Genomic DNA, 14,584 nt, shown 5'->3' on the forward strand with positions numbered 1-14,584 from the left:
ATTGACTGTAGCATGTAGCTGTACAGTTACTCACATATTTTATTAGCAGCTCTACATGTGCGTGAGGGATACAGCGTCTTTTTGCATGTATATTTAACTAGTTATTCGTTATTTGATTCAAGATAAATGATCAATTATTCTGTCTCTCACACAGCTAGCAAAATATAATGACTTTGAATCATCACTCATACTCCAAAAATTCAATTTGACTTGAATTGTGACTTGACTCGTGACTTGGACTTGACTTGACTTGACTCGACTTGACTCGAGTCATCTCCAAAAAACGAGTGACTTGACTTGACTCGAGCCACCTTTGAAAATCGATTGACTTGACTTGACTCGAGTCAAAATCTGCAATGACTCGAGATGACTCGTGACTCGAATGGGATGACTTGAACCCAACACTGAACTTTCTGGAAACGTTGGATCCGGTTGGAGTTGAACTTTGAGCATTCCAAAATCGGAACAGGAAAACACTATGACGAAAAGTCCAACGTTCTGCCCATGGCCCTAAATTGTGTCAATGTTTTGGGAAACTTGATGAGAACAGGTTGTTTGATGAGGTGCTGCCTTTACATCTGAGAGCCCCTCAGTATAGCCTATAGATTGTTTGACCTTCACCATGATTAATAGCACTGGTCAACACATATTTTTGTCCGACAAAGTAAGAGTGGTTTTGGGGGTTCTGAAGGACACTGATTCCGAATATGAATTTAGTTTTTTTAACCCTAGACTGCTCAGGTGGGATATCGTTACACGATGAGTCAGGTGGGGTCAAATTGACCCCATCAGTTAATATGCTTTTTTTCTTACCAATTTCGCTATAGATCTGTCTAATAACCTCCTGCGGAACGTTATAACGATGCATCTACCTTTTTGGTACATGGAACCCTGCTCTCTACCCATCCTAGACCACTGAGGTGGGATATCGTTACACGATGGGTCAGGTGGGGTCAAATTGACCCCATCACTTAATATGCTTTTTTTCTTACCAATTTCGCTATACAGCTGTCTAATAACCTCATGCGGGACGTTATAACGATGCATCTACCTTTTTGGAACATTGAACCCTACTCTCTACCCATTTCGAAGTTCCCGCTGAGGCCTAATACCATTACACGAATGGCGAGCTGTGGTCAAACACCCCCCATCAGTTATTTATTACAACAGTTATTATTATAAACACTACAGTAGGCCTGCAATACAATACAACTATACAATACGATACAATATTACAACAATTATTTATTACAACAATGTAAATTCAATCAGAATCCTTATCCGGCCCAATGCATGTTTCACATGTGGTACATCTTCTGTAGTAACACTCAATCCATGACTCAATCCACCTAAAACCGAATTTTTCTGACCAGCAAAGAGTTTTGAGCTATTCATCATGTCTCGTTGACTCCACGTGACATGAACAATGCGAAAGAATCACATAAACAGCCGGAATTGGTCCGATTGCAAAGAGGAGAAAAATACTTAGTCTGGCCACTATACCTTCAGAATCTGACCCATGCTAAATCAATAGCTCATAGCGGCGAGGAATTAGAGATAACCAGCTAATGCTTTATTCCAATTGATAGTGCATATGACCATTTAGGATTACATGGCTGGCAAGAACAATCTGACCGCACATGAAAATATGACTCATATATTTGCTAGCCTGGGGTCAAATTGACCCAACCTGAGCTGTCTAGGGTTAAATTGGCCCTATTTTTGGAGATAAGCTATGGGGCTATTTTGACTAAAATCTCATATTTTCGCAATTGAATCAGTTTTATATCAACCACCTATTTTAAATTCAAAATAATCAGTTAGAATATAATATAATTAACTTATCGTAAAGCAAAATTGGTTCTTGTACTATCGATTTCTCTGTGAAAGAACGATTACTTTTTATTTTTTCGAGGACTATGACATAAACTGAACATTCGTGAACAGGGAAGAGATATTATATCAGGCTTGTGACAGCACAAACGTCTGATTTTCCAACGCCACAGCTCATTATTACGTCAGAAGCAGCCTATTAGCTTTGCGCGTCATTGCCAAAGAAGTATCCCAGTGTTGCCAATTTAGCGATTTTGTCGCTAGATCTAGCGATTTTTCATTCGGTTTAGCGACAAAAAATATCGATCTAGCGACTAGCGATAAATCTAGCGACTTTTGAAAAATATTTAGCGATTTTCTAGCGATTTTTTTCGAAAATATCTGATTGCAATCAAGTTTGAACGGCAAATATCATGCACGTTTACCATATCTTATGCGTGCTACAGTGTCAGCACGCATCGTCGATCTGCGTTCAGGTAGCGTAGATAAACAGAAACGTCTATATAGTGTCCTTCCTGTTCATTTAAGTGAATTTCACCATAACTTCCCGCCACAGAATCTACAGTGTCCAGTTCAACGAACTCTTCAAATTCCTGAACGATTGACCCCCAACACAATAGGAGCAGGGCCGTAACAGCACTTCGTTAGCCCCCCCCCCCCCAAAAAAAAAAAAAAAATTGGTCTTGGGCCCCCCATAGGGTTATAGACCGAACTTCTGGGGGGCTTCATCATAATCATTGGGAGTTTGTTTAGTAAATCAGCTTCTGTCGTCTAAGCACGCGAAGCGCGGAAAATTTCTAGAATTCATGATTTCATCGGTCAGTATCATCGGGAATTGCGTATTTGTTATCAATTTTTATCTTCTCTCTGCTCACGTAATCAGATTTGCCGGTAGAGCTGAGTGAGGTGTGTTTGAAAAGGTAGGACCACTCAATAATAATTAAACATCTTCGGGCGTATACCCGTTGGCAGGAACGAAACAGCACCTCGTCAGGCCCCCATCACGTTGTTCGCGTTTGTCACGAAATTATCTGTACCGTATTGTGAGCCGAGCCAGCGCGAGGCGCGAAAATTTTCGATAATTTATGATAAAATCGGTCAATCAGATCGGCGATTGCATATATATTACGCTATCGATTTATTGTCCTCTCTACTCACGTAATTAGATTTACCGGTAGAGCTGAGTGAAGTGTCTTGAAAACGGGAGGGCCCGACAAATATTTATTAAACATCTTCGGGCGGGCGGACCCGTTGATATGACTTCGTTATATGATGTTATTTCGTGACTTCCAGTCAGCTATGTTAAAAAATATAGAATCGCCCAAACGTAGGCTTCTAAACTAAGAGACGCACACGATTTCAAATTGGTATTTCTTCACTGGCATAATTTTTTTTCCCAGCGGGATGGTATTTGTCTTGTGAGGTTCAGATTGCAAAGACAGGAACATTCGGCGCCAGTCATTCAGGCGCCTATGGACAATTAAACCTATATGTATTTTGTATAGCCTATATAACGAAGTTTTCGGTCTGCATAAGGGCATAGACCTTTACGGCCAAGCTTTTCTCGCTGCCGATCGTTCTGGCACACTTCTTGGAGTCGCATGTTATATAGCCTAAAACTTGATTGTATGTCTTGGTGGGTCGTGGCGCGGTAATGGCCCAATACCCAATAAGACATAAAATGGCTAGTCGAATTCGCATAAATTTTCAAAAAATACTCTATGATTTATGCTAATTCACGAAATAATTTTGGGCCCCCTTCGAGCTCGCCCCCCCCCCCCCATTGGGGGGTTTGGGGTGCGGAAGTTACGGTGCTGAATAGGAGTAATCACAATCATGCTCGCCCAATGTAATGTGCTATACAACGTCCGATATATGAATTCTTTACGACCACATAGCACTGGTAATAGGCTACTATAACGATATCCGTAGCTAATTCTATCGAGATCCAATCCCCCCCATTACTGGAACGCCGAGTCTTCTAACAGATTCGCGTAAGATGAATCAAACAAAAATAAGCGATTTGGTATTCCATTGATCAGATGGAGGGATCGGTAAATAGAAATGTAATTGGATGGTCACTGGTCAGCCGGTATAGGTAGTGACAGGACCGTAATTGCCTCACCCCACACCCCCAATTGGAGGTGCGAGCTCGAGGGGGCCCCAAAATTATTTCGTGAATGAACATAAATTAAAGAGTATTTTTTGTGCAACTTTTTTCAAACTTTGTTTCGCGCTTCGCGCGATTTAGTGTTTATGGTTAATTCTAATATTATTAATAACATAGCCTACATTTCGGCGTCGGCCATTACCGCGCCATGCTGTAACAATTAACGCATATAAAGTTTAGGCCACATGGGACGCCGAGAAGTGTACCCAAAAGTTCGGAAGCGTGAAAACCTTGGTCGAAAAGACTGGGCTGACGAAGTTTGCTTCGGCTCTGGGTAGTGGTATGTCTTCAGCGGGTCGCACCTTCTTTATTTTTTAACGTTCGCATCGCTACATGGCCTACAAACCCGGTGCATGTCGTGTTCAAGTATTACTACCCTGTTAGGAAAGGCAAGATCCTTTCCGAAACCATCGGTATATCGCATCACGTATTCACGGACTCATTGAGCAAGGCACTTGTATACCTAGGATGCTTTCCACCTCGTATTCTCTTTCAGCGGTATTTCGTGTCACGCCTATGGAATGAGTGCGAGTGATCATGACTGCAAATCTGGTCACGCAGGACGATCATTGCGCGGAGTGATCTTCTTTGTTGAAATGCACCGCACATTTATGATCATTTTTGAGATTACTGTCATGAATATTGTGTATTACGAACTAGAAATATGATAAGTTCCATTTGAAAGAAACGTTTAACACAGCTGACGAGACTGTATATGGATATTCTGGTTCAACCTATCAACTTTTGGAATAAATGCAGATTTAGCGACAATTTTTAGCGATTTTTTTTTCGGGATTTAGCGACATCTAGCGATTTTCCACACCAGTTTTAGCGATTTTTGTCCGTCCGGAGTTGCAACACTGAAGTATCCACACTAAATAGATACTCGATGTACGTACGTCAGTGTCATTGTAAGAACACCCGCCGTGCTGTATATCAGGTTATCAACACGTTCCACACGCCACTACCTCGCAGCAGTATAATTTATCTCCGCTCTGCCTAGTTTAAAATAGTAACTTATGGTTGATGTTTGGTTATGCTTATGCTTAGTTAAACGCAATTTGACCGTAGCTGCTTGGCGAGCAGTAGGCCTATCTAGTACGTACGTACGTACACCGGACAAAAATTTGAAATTTTGTACTCGTCAGATAAAACATTGCGATTTCCACAACGAAGCAGTAAAAATCAACAGCTGATGATATATATATATATCAAAACCGAGCCGTTTTTGCCGTTTCTCGTAACGGCAGCTTGCAGTACAATATCTGTATTGAGTTGAAGGCAGAATTTTATGTTCGCTTCGTCTTATTCTCCTATGACTCTACTTGAAACGGGCGCCAATCGTTATTTCACAATTCTTTACTCAACATTGGGACCTGCCGCCATGGTCATGGGCTTATATATTAGGCTTACCATATTTTGGAAATCTAAAAAGAGGACACTTTTTCAGAAATTTTAGACTTGCAAAACCGGATAAGAATTCTCAAAAATCGGTGAATTTTTCCCACTTTGTGATCGGTTGACTAAGCTCAAATTGCCGTTATTCACTCCAAAATACCCGCCGGAGCGTCACTTCTGTGCTAATTTACGGCATATCACTCGCATTTTGCTCTAAATGTGACCTAAATTTTCAAAAAAGAGGACAAAAGTGCGTCCTCTGAGGACAATTTCAAAAAAGTCAAAAAAGAGGACAAATCCTCTTAAAAGAGGACGTATGGTAACCCTATTATATATCATGTTAGCATGGGTTGTAGCTGGAATCAGGACCAAAAAAGCAATTCGTCCCCCATAGGGTGGTAATCGCAAGTTGAAGACTGAATTTCGTCAATAATTGCATTATATTACTATTGATTTTTAATCCTCTCTCAGCCCCCGATGGTCATATTTACCTGTAGAGTTTGTTTGTTTGAGGTAATCTTAGTGTTTGTCGACTACAACGGTACGTTACAACAGGCCGATTTTCTGCATTTTTGATTCCGTATCTCCCGACTTGTGGCACGGCCCACTTCTATAGGCTTATTGTAAGACACCGCTTAAGTGAATGAGCGGCGAGGAGGAGCCTAGATAAACCTTCAACACTTAGAAAGGAATTCAGAAGTCGACCTCGGTCGGACTCGAACCCGCAACCCAATGGCGTTGCAGCCGTATGGATTATACCACTGCGCTATCTCGCCACACAATTACCTACATGTAGAGCTGGGGGCACGTAATTCATAATTATAACCTGTGGTATCTTGTTATAATTACTTTAGTGTATGTTGTTAATTCGTGACCTCCGGTTTGTTGTATAATCAAACGATATTGTAGTGGCTCAAGCGTAGCAGACTAGAAGAAAAACTTTCGTGAGACGCACAAACAAATTGTCATGTCTTTATATCTGACTGCATGTCTAGCAACTCAAGTTGTAAATTACCAGGGTCAGTGGCCACATAAACTACAATAGGACTTGAGAACATTTTCATCATGAGAAAAAAAGCATTCATTCCATCAATGCGGCCGTTGAACTTGACAATCAAGTCAAATGATCCATTGGTTTGATGGTCAGATAGCGTTGTAAAACGTATTGCAACACCACCTGCACTTAATTAAGTCTGATGATGAGCAGACTTAAATTTGAGTGACGATCCAAACGCATTTGAGTGTGAGCATAATTTTTGACGTGAGCTGAGCAACGAAATCGTTGCTGAGTAGAGAGTCGCTACTCGACAGCGAAGGAATTGGTCTCCACCCTTAATTCTAAACTCCAGATTCCAAGCCAAGCAAGTGTAATTTTTTGTTTGTTCTAAATTGATTTTATAATATTTTGTTGGATTTTCCAACGTCAATGGGAGCCGCAAGTAGGCTAGCTCGGAGCCGCGGTTGGGAATCACTGATCTAGAAAGGATTTTCAAGTTAATTAGATCTCTCGAAAATACTCTATAACTTATGTTGGTTTACGAAATACTTTTTGAGTCCCCTTCGAGCTCGCTCCCCACCCTATTGGGAAATTTGGGGTGCGGCAAATATGGCCCTGGCAAGAATGCAAATCATTGGGCGCGATAAATTGACCTCTATAAAAATGGACAATGGGTACATTATGACGTAACAAGAAAATGACGCATCTCTTTTAAATGGCGTTTGTTATCTCATTAGGCCTCTTCAGCGCAATCCATATATTGTCTTCCAACATACCTTCTAAGATGCAAAATAAATGTAATCGTGAATAATCGTGATTACTTTTCCAATGTAATCGTAATCGTAATCGGCTACTTCCTGATTTTGCTGTAATCGTAATCCTAATCGTAATCGCGTCATTCAGAAGTAATCGTAATCGCAATCGATTACAATCATGAAGTAATCACCCCATGTCTGATTGTGACGCAACCATGCCTTTTGGGAGCAGGTTAGGACCAGAGCAAACGGCAAGCACTTTGCCATTGTTGCGCAACCGATTGAGCATTCACACTCTCACTCTCGTGCGCACTTGCTCCTGAGCTGCTCAGACGGCATGGTTGCATCACAATACCAAACTCCGTTACAATGCAACATTCGAGGCTGATTTTGGGGGGTTGCAGGACCACGAGCAGACTAAAATTGTATTTTCGCAATCAGTACCGCGGCTGCTTTCGATTGATACCCGTTTTATCAAATTTAATGCTCGACAAGCCGGTCAAAAATTACCGTCAAATTGACCAAATGGAAAAGGTGACGTAACTAATTTCACTGAGCTGTGAGATTGGCTTGTGTCCACGTCGACACCATATATAGAACACTATGGTGTAGACACAAGCAAATCTCACGGCTCAGTGAAATTGGTCGACATCACTCTTTCCATTTGGCTAAAGGCAATTTGATGGTAATTTTTGACCGGCTTGCGGAGCGCAAAATTTGATAAAACGGGTATCAACCGAAAGCTGCTACCACACACAAGCAGACATGGGGTAATCGTGATTAGTAATCGTAATCGATTACGACGATTACAGCATTTTCAAGTAATCGTAATCGCAATCGATTACATTCGAAAAAATTCCGAAGTAATCGTAATCGTAATCGACTACTTCCCATATCTAATCGATTTCTCCGTGAAAGAACGATTACTTTTTATTTGTACAAGGACTATGACATAAACTGAACATACGTGAACAAGGAAAAGATGTTATACCAGGTTGGTGACAGCACAAACGCCTGATTTTCAAACCCCAGCACTGTTCATTATTACGTCAGAAGCAGCCTATTAGCTTTGCGCGTCATTGTGTAAGAAGTATCAACTGTAAATAGATATTCGATGTACCTACGTCGTCCATTAGTCTGATTGTAAGAACATCCGCCGTGCTGTATATCAGGTTATCAACGCGTTCCGCACGCCACTACCTCGCAGCAGAATAATTTATCTCCGCTCTGCCTATAGTTTAAAATAATAACTATCGTGTTGATTAAATTACGTCTGGTTATGCTTATGCTTAGTTAAACGCAGTTTGACCGTTGCTGCTTGGCGAGCAGTATAGGCCTATCCAGTACGTACGCACACCGGACAAAGATTTGAAATTTTGTAATCGTCAAATAAAACATTGCGGTTTCCACAACGAAGCAGTAAAAATCAACAGCTAGTGATATCATAAGCGAGCCGTTTTGCCATTCCTCGTAACGGCAGCTTGCAGTACAATATCTGTATTAAGTTGAAGGCAGAATTTTATGTTCGCTTCGTCTTATTCTCATATGACTCCACTTGAAACGGGCGCCTATCGTTATTTCATAATTCTTTATTCAACATTGGGACATGCCGCCATGGCCATGGGCTTATATATCATGTTAGCGTGGGTTGTAGCTGGTACCAGGACCAAAACAGCAATTCGTCTCCCACTCCAAACGTTGGTCTTTGACCCCCGTAGGGTGGTAATCTCAAGTTGAAGACTGAATTTCGTAAAGAAATTTAGTAATTGCAATATATTACTATTAATTTTTAATCCTCTCTCAGCCCGCGATGGTCAGATATACCGGTAGAGTTTATTTGTTTGAGGTCATCATGGTGTTTGTCGACTACCACAGACATTTACACCAGACCGATTTCATGCATTTTCGATTCCGTATCTGCCGACTTGTAGCACGGCCCACTTCTAAGCTTTTTGTAAGACATTGGACAACCCATTGGTGTTGCAGCCTTGGATTATACAACTGCGCTATCTCGCCACACAATTACCTACGTGTAGAGCTGGGGCAACTTAATTCATAATTATGACCTCTGGTTTCTTGTTGTAATTACTTTAGTGTATGTTGTTAATTCGTGACCTCCTGTTTGTTATATAATCAAAAGATATTGTAGTGGCTCAAACGTAGCAGACTAAAAGAAAAACTTTCGTGAGACGCATAAACAAATTGTCGTGTCTTCATATCTGACTGCATGTCTAGCAACTCAAGTTGTAAATTACTAGGGCCAGTGGCCACATTAACTACAATAGGACTTGAAAACATTTTCATCATGGTTAAAAAGCATTCATTCAATGCGGCCGTTGAACTTAACAATCAAGTCAAATAATCCATTGGTTTGCTGGTCAGATAGCGTTGTAAAACGTGTTGTAACACCGCCTGCACTTGAATAAGTCTGATGATGAGCAGACTTAAATTTGAGTGCCCATCCAGACGCATTTGAGTGTGAGCATGAGCATACTTTTTGACGTGAGTTGAGTAACGAAGTCGTTGCCGAGTAGAGAATCGCTACTCGACACCAAAGGAATTGGTCTTCACCCTAAATTATAAACTCCAGATTCCAAGCAAAGCAAGTGAAATTTTTGAATATTATTTTTTTGTTATAGATTGATTTTTTATTATTTTTGTTGGATTTTCCTACGTCAAGGGGAGCCGCAAGTTGGCTAGCTGAGAGCCACATGCGGCTCTCGGACCCGGGGTTGGCAATCATTGATCTAGAGAGGATTTTCAAGTTAATTAGATCTCTCGAAAATACTCTATAACTTATGTTGGTTTACGAAATACTTTTTGAGTCCCCTTCGAGCTTGCTCTCCACCCTATTGGGAAATTTGGGGTGCAGCAGTTATTGCCCTGGCAAGAATGCAAATCGTTGGGCGCGATAAATTGACCTCTATGAAAATGGGCAATGATACATTATGACGTAACAAACAAATGACGCATCTTTTTAAAGGGAGTTTGTTATCTCATTAGGCCTTTTCAGCCCAATCCATATATTGTCTTCCAACATAGCTTCTAAGATGCAAAATAAATGTAATCGTGAGTAATCGTGATAACTTTTCCAATGTAATCGTAATCGTAATCGACTACTTCCTGATTTTGCTGTAATCGTAATCGTAATCGTAATCGCGTCATTCAGAAGTAATCGTAATCGCAATCGATTACATTCATGAAGTAATCACCGCATGTCTGCACACAAGCACAATAAAATTTATATTTTCGCAATCAGTATCGCGGCATCTTTCGATTGATTTCCGTTTTATCAAATTTAGCGCTCGGCAAGCCAGTCAAAAATTACCGTCAAATTGCCATTGACCAAATGGACAGTGTGACGTAGACCAATTTAGTCGCCTAAGGCTGAAAATGGGCATTGTTCAGAACAATCGGCATTTGACGGCTATTTTGGAGTGGTCACATTGCCCTGACGAGATTTTAACTTATGTATTCGGAATCTGTGTCATACTAGCTTTCGATTAAGACCAGACATATCAAATTAGGACGCTCGGATCGCCAGCTGTAGGACTACCCAATATGCTGCTTTTAGGCGGCTCCGCAGTATTTCTCTGCGCATTCAACCGTGAGTCACGTGTTGCGCATCCATCCATCTATAGAAGGGGTCGGGAACCTATTTTGTCCGAAGAGCCATATTGACCTTATTTTTGCCATTTTAACTCCCAAAGAGCCATACACGTCAATCAGCTGTAACGTCACAATTGAAAATTCCTGACGTCATGGTAGCACTAATTCGAAGTCACTACATGGGATTCACCGTGTGCATCATATTTGATGTGTAAAAATTCGTTCTTATCATGCTGGTTGCCTTATTTGAGCATGCGAAGCTTGAGTTACGAAAACGTAGGTTCGCCGTGAAGGTCCTTTTAATAATAACAATAATCGCTGGGTTATAATTTTCATCTGAACAAGTTACACACCACAATGTAGAACGCGATAAGACACTATGCGATGGAATGAGCAGATAGGAGGATGTCGAACGACACGCAGTTGCGATCCTTTTAATCTAACATCCACCTCAGCCTAGAGTGCCCGATGTCACAGTTCTTTTCGATGATGATCTTTTTGAAGCCGCGGCCCTGTCTACTAGTTTTTTCCATTCCGTGTGAGCGCTTTCTTTCGTCTGGTCTTTCTTCTGGGCTTTTTTGTCGCCGTAAGAACGGCGACAGCGGGGGAAGAGGAGCCCAGAGGAACCTCCGACGGGAATCGAACTGCTGAATCCGCCAGATTGGTGGGTGCTTATCGTCACCACTACGCTATGTCCTTTTAGATGCGAGAGCCGATGATCACACGGGTAGCTGGAGTCATACATGGTCAGGTCACTCACTACAGTAGTAGGCTATATATGCCTACCCACTCTAAGCTGTGATACATCAGTGACGTGTGGTCAGGGGAGGCAAATGAGGCAGCAGGAACTTTTCTATTCATGATCATGAATGACTAGATTTTAAACATTTATCTCTCAAATTCACACAATTTGCATATTTATTGTTCGAAAATAAAGTGCGAAACGAGAGGTAAGGCACAAACGGGCCAAGCCTCGCCATCGATAAAGCAATTCATCGTAAATAGCTTACAATTTATTATGACTGATAATAATCCAAAGTAACTGTCGCACTGATTCTGAAAATCTAAATACTGATCGACTTCTCAATTCTCAAAGTTTTCGGCGCTAGCATATAACGTTGCGCTATCACGCCTACATATCGTCGGTACTACAGAATTATACTTACCAATTAAGAACGTGGATATGGCGTTGTTCATAATTCGAGTCTGTAATTGTGAATGTCACGTCCACAGCAATTCCTTTCGCGCCGTAGATCAGGAATACAATGTGTATATTTGAAAACTGTGTTGTCATATTGCCGTCGCCATGTCTACTATTCTCTTTGATCAACCAACGTATCGCGCAATCCAAGATTTCGAGTCGAGAACATCGAATTCGTGAGTGATATTGGTCGCTGGCGCGACAGTAACTTGAATTTGAGGATTTTGAAAAGATGGTTCAGAGCCCCTAAATCTGACGATGGCATTGTCTTTACCTCTCAAATACATATTTATACTGCCACGGGAATAATTATTCTGGCCGTGATGAAAATTTACTAAGAATTCGCAGCAATATTGATCACCTCAGTACAAAAATAAATATTTGGCAAAGAGCCATATCTTATACCCAAAAGAGCCATGTATGGCTCGCGAGCCATAGGTTCCCGACCACTGATCTCTAGACTAAAGGCAGGGATGGCCATCGGCCAACCTGCGGCCGCAGAAGGAAATAATTGTGCGGCCGTGACACACGTAATTTAATTAGTGTGTATTGGCAGCCGTCGACATGCAAATTGAATTTACTAAATGATTCCCGAATTTTTGAGAAATGTAACTAATCTTGGAATTTTCTTCGCGCTGTGCGCGATTCAATGCTGTACTTCTTTTTTTATTTTAATATAGTAGCACCCTTTGCCATCTGAGCCCCACAGTACAGATGCGAACGGCAGAGGAAAATGATGCGCCCCATATAGATCTACCAACTTGGAATCTCACGAAAGAAATTTGTTTCTGGTACGTTCGGGCGATTCCAATCTATTTCCACTATACGGACAATCCAGATGGGAGATGAAGAAATAAAAATAGCTTGCAACAAAGTTACCAATAACAATTCGCTCACCCGAAGATGCATCATCATTTATAACTTGCCCTAAATTTCCCAAAACACTTCTACCTCTGAATCTGAAAATATTTTCGCGCATTGCGCGACCATGACGTATCCCACTTACTTATTCATAATATGACTGCTCGCAATTTCCGTGCGTATAGTAGCCTAAGCCAATATGAAAAAGTACATTAGTGAGAAGTTTCCCGGAAATAGACATGGACACTTGGACAGTTTAACATGGGTATTGGGCGACAAGTTAGTTCATTACGGCTATGTACTGGCGGAATGCGGCCGTAGGTTACATAAGTAATCGAAATGCTACCGTGAATAGCAAAAAGGTTGGCCATCCCTGGACTAGAGTAACCATACGTCCTCATTTAGGATGATTTCTCCTCCTTCTTCGGGTTTTTGAAAATGTCATCCGAGGACGCATAAATATACTCCTTTTTGGCAATTCGTCCTCCTTTACAGCTTTTTGAGCTAAGATAGTGGATGGATTCGAGTCAAAATGGGTTGACGACCTTTTTTTAGTCAACCAACGTAAATTGTGAAGAAAAAAAAACTATTTCTGGAGTTGAGCCGGAAAGTAGACCTTTGGTCAACCAACTACAAAGTCGGGAAAAATTTACCATTTTTCCCGGATTTCACTCCAGTATTGTAAGTGTAACTCCGGAAATTTTGAAAAAGTGTCCTCCATTCACGATTCCAAGATTCCAAAATATGTATATATCATCATCATCATCATCATTGGTTTATTAGCAATTTTATCAGTTCTATACACCACAAAAATGCGCGCGAAGTCTGCACGCACAGAAAAATATACGATTGTTGATATGCGATGCGGTGTTCTTTTGAATTCTCTACTAATTGCTGACGATTACCCCTGACGAGTGTCAGCCGAAAATATTCGGGTTCATTTCAATATGAATATGCTTTGCAATTGTATATTGGAGTTCTGCACCTCCAAGAAGCTGTTTACAGAAAAATGTGTGTCACGCAGAGTTGGATCAAGTCACTACCTTCGAGTCACGAGTCATCTCGAGTCATTGCAGATTTTGACTCGAGTCAAGTCAAGTCAATCGATTTTCAAAGGTGACTCGAGTCAAGTCAAGTCACTCGTTTTTTGGAGGTGACTCGAGTCAATTCACGAGTCAAGTCACAATTGAAGTCAAATTGAATTTTCGATGTATGAGTGATGATTCAAAGTCATTACACTTTGCTAGCTGTGTGAAAGACAGATAAATTGATCAATGCTGATCATTTATCTTGAATCAAATAACGAATATCTAGTTAAATATACCTGCGAAAAGACGTTGTATCACTCACGCACACGTAGAACTGTTAATAAAATACGTGAGTAACTGTACAGTGTACAGTCACATGCTACAGTCAGTTATTATCAGCCAAAATATAGGACATAATCAACATCTATACATCCGTGAGTAAATAAACGCCCAAACTATATTTGTTTGATTTAAATCATACATAAAGGTTGGTAAAGGTGAGCACTGCGCAACGTAAGCAATGATCCGTCTAGGAAACAGAGACACATTGCTATTTAGAGTAATCTTCTACTACTACTACGCAGAGATGAGCATGGATTAGGATTAGGTTTTGAAAAAACAGGATTTGTGAAATTTTGTCGGATTTGGATTGGATTTGGATTAGACATTTTTTTCAGAACGGATTAGGATTTGGATTGGATTTACCTATTTTCTGGGAGATTGAAATGTCGT

This window comes from Botryllus schlosseri, chromosome 11 (assembly GCF_051294905.1).
Source record: "Botryllus schlosseri isolate E-star chromosome 11, Bs_hap1, whole genome shotgun sequence".
Classification (NCBI taxonomy): domain Eukaryota; kingdom Metazoa; phylum Chordata; class Ascidiacea; order Stolidobranchia; family Styelidae; genus Botryllus; species Botryllus schlosseri.